This window comes from Onychomys torridus, chromosome 10 (genome assembly GCF_903995425.1).
Source record: "Onychomys torridus chromosome 10, mOncTor1.1, whole genome shotgun sequence".
Classification (NCBI taxonomy): domain Eukaryota; kingdom Metazoa; phylum Chordata; class Mammalia; order Rodentia; family Cricetidae; genus Onychomys; species Onychomys torridus.
Window position 1 is genome coordinate 80,255,938 of NC_050452.1, and position 3,950 is coordinate 80,259,887.

Genomic DNA, 3,950 nt, shown 5'->3' on the forward strand with positions numbered 1-3,950 from the left:
TTTTACAAACATATATATGTACAAAATATGATTTTCTCATACAACATTTTATATGGTCAAGTTGATTTGTCAAGTTGTTTGTCTGGACAACTAATTAAGCTGAGATATTACCAAAACTGGATTGAAATTATTGCTGATGAAAACCAGAGCAAAGTGATTAAGTATTGTATACCTAACTATCTTTATCTAGACATATCATTTTAAAGAAAGCATCTCATGCAGCCCAGGCTGGCCTCAAATTCTCTAGAGTGACTTATGACCTAGAACTGTCAGCCTCTACTTCTACAGTGCTAAGATGACAGGGTCTGACCATCACAACTAAGTTATGCATTTTCCTTTGTTGTTACATTTCTTGTTGTTGTTGTTGTTGTTGTTGTTGTTTTGACACAGGCTATATTTTGTGGACCAAGCTGGCCTTGAACTCACAGCACTCTTTCTGCCTCACTTCCCCTAGTCCTGAGATGACAGGTATGAGAAGTCACAACTGTAACCTACAAATATGCTGAACTTTCCTAAGGTGAAAAAGAGCAGCTTTGCTGGGCGGTGGTGGCACACACCTTTAAGCCCAGCACTCAGGAGGCAGAGCCAGGCAGATCTCTGTGAGTTTGAGGCCAGTCTGGGCTACAGAGTGAGTTCCAGGAAAGGCACAAAGCTACACAGAGAAACCCTGTCTCGAAAACAAACAAACAAATAAAAAGAAAGAAAGGAAGGAAGGAAGAAAGGAAGGAAGGAAGGAAGGAAGGAAGGAAGAAAGAAAGAAAGAAAGAAAGAAAGAAAGAAAGAAAGAAAGAAAGAAAGAAAAAGAACAACTTCTTGTCCAAGTAGACATGACTAATTAAATTAGGAATGACTTTTGGCAGATCCAATGCTATCTAAGAAGTTATTAGAATCAGGAAAGCTTTGTTGGGAACTTTCTTGGTCATATAATGTTAGAATGAGTAGTACAGATGTCTGTGTCAATTAATATCTGTATTAAGCACTGCAATCGAATAGAAACTGGTGCCAGAGCCAGGAGAAATGGTTCAAGACAGCTTATCTATCAGAGTGATAAACACACAATCTCAAAAATTGTAACTTATCTTTTTGTAACTGTCTTTCCAGTTTTAGTCTGCCAGAGGATGCTATGGCTTTAATCATTTTTTTTCAGAGACTCTGCATTAGACACAGGCTTCCCTTCCTACAGCCAAAGTGAGGCTACTTCCTGCTTATCCCTTAGGTCAGTGCTATCCCAGACTCTGTGGTAATGGAGATAGTTTATGCCTATACAAAGCAATAAAGGAAGCTATTAGTAACATGGGGCTAGGAAGGCTTGAATGTGGCTAGTTCAACTGAGGAACTGAAACTTTAATTTTATTCAATCTTAAAACTAAATGGTCATGATACTGGCTCAGTCTTCTGGTCACACTCACCAACTGTTTTGAGACGTTTTCTGAGTTGGCATTACCAGATACCTGACATCTAAAGCCTACATCAGAACTAATTTTACGCTGTACCTTAAACCAGTGGGACCCACTTATTTACATCCTTCAGCCACCACTGTTCTGTCCACTGGTGAATGAATCACTCTCCCAGTCTCTTGTGTCCGGTGGCTATCATGGTAACCCTCTTCAAATGCTCAGTGGGTCAAAGCAGATATTTCTATCTTCTTTCTTTGGGTAAGACACTTCACAGCCAAAGTATTTCTTTTAAATTGATTATGAAAGTTTGGGGCAAGGCTCTGTCATTTTTGCATGAAGTCAACACACTGGAAGTTCCTTTTCATAAGCGAATCTTCAGTGGCACTGTGGTTTGGATGAGTGATGAGTGGCCCTCAAAGATACATGTGTTAAAGAGTTAGTCCCCAGAGTGTTCCTATAGGAAAGTGAGGAGATGCTTAGTAGTTGTTTAATGTTAAGTTTTTTGGTCAATGACCATTGTTCATTTTTGTCTGTGGCTTCTGCCTCCTGCTCTTGAGATGAGTAGTTTATTCTACCACCCACTCCTGCCACAGAGTATTTAATACTACTTGTGACTAGTGGAGTCTTATCTGTAACTCATTTTATTCCAGAAATTTACAAGAGAAAGACTTGTAGCAAAGGCCAAGTTTCTCTAAGATTTTATATATTAAAAGATTAACTTCGATTTAAATCAATGTATATACCTACATTTAAATTATTTTCCTTTGTTCTCCAGCATAAACTAATCTTCCAATGTGACTAATAAGTTATTCAAAATAGACATCTTCCTGCTATATGACAAAAATGTCTCATGTGATAATGGATTCTCCATCTCCCTTTAGATCTCTAGTCTACCAGAGTGGAATAGACATAACAATGAAACCTCTCACATTCTGCCAAAGAAAATGGCAACTGATGGTGACATTAGGGGAAACACCAACTTCAAGGAGCTCTCCATCTAGCCTGTGAGGCCTGCAGCCTGCCTCTGTAACACATAGCACCTCACTATGTTAGAAGGTGAGCTTCAAACCAAAGTGGAGAACACAGCTTGGAAGGCTGCCTTATGTCTTGATGCAGAGGCACGTGGTAAGCCCTACCCAGGCATGCCTTCTGTCTCGGTCTGGGTCTGCATCACCACAAAGTCTGCATCAACATACAGTCTGCATCAACATCAAGGACTGCAACAGTTCAAATCCCCCCACCACATACACACAATCGTGGCAACAGCATAGGGGTTCCAGTGCCCACCCAGCCTCAGTCTACATGACTGTCACAATTGCCAGCATGTGGGTACTGTGTTATTAACTTCTTCCATTTGTAACAAGAAGTTTATTTGAGGAAGTTACAAAGGCTTAACTCATTTAAAAACTCTATGGATGTTCATGTGTTCATATATCAGTGCTCATGGTAATGGGAGACATGGTAAAGGTTGTCCATAAAGCAGAACAACATAGCTGACTGATGCTTTTGGCAGAGGGTTGGACACAATTTAATTCTGGCTCTGCTTTAATGATGTTTCTCTTTCTCTCCCCTCTTTTCTTCTGAACTTCTTTATGCACCATCCTCCATTTCTCTCCCTCCCTGCCTCGTGTGTGTGTGTGTGTGTGTGTGTGTGTGTGTGTGTGTGTGCCAGTGCATGCCTGCATGGTGTGTGTGTGTGTGTGTGTGTGTGTGTGTGTGTGTGTGTGTGCCAGTGCATGCCTGCATGGTGTGTGTGTGTGTGTGTGTGTGTGTGTGTGTGTGTGTGTGCTTCTAGAGTAATTGTTAGTATGAGGGTAAAAACATCTGCTATGCTCTGATTTAACTTTGTTTGGTATTGGAATCTTTATTGCCATCAAAGAAGTGCTTTCATGTTTTAAAAGAAAATCAGGACTAAAGGAATACCAAGCTGTCCTTAACTAAACTTGATAATACTGAGAAGCAGGACAACATGGCATACTTCACATTCTCTTCTTGGTATAGTAACTATCCAAATCTTCCAATTGCCCCTTAGAATAGAATTCTCTTTTTCTATGGATTGTAAAGAAAATAGATATAGTAAGTGGGGTAGGAAATTACACACACACACACACACACACACACACACACATACACACACACACACACACAGAGAGAGAGAGAGAGAGAGAGAGAGAGAGAGAGAGAGAGAGAGAGAGAGATTGAGTGGGGTTGGAGAGAAGGGGAATCATTACAGTATATAGTATTCATTCATTTTAGGATTGTAATCAATGGGCTTGCTGAGGTCAGAGTGGTGAGAGACAGTTCATATAAGAGAGGTGGTCAGGAGAGTCACTCCCCAGTGGCTCATCCATTAAGAGCGGATGGGTCAAAGGTGCTTTTTCCTTGTTTCTCCTTCTGTTCACAACTCTTTCCCATGGATGAAAGAACAATACAGCCATTGCTTAGGAGATGAACAAAATCCTTAGTGGGGCTATGATAACATATTCTCAGTCTGTTGGGCTGGCCCAGCTTAATGAGATGTATAGATGACCAGAATGTCCTGTGTGGAAGTAT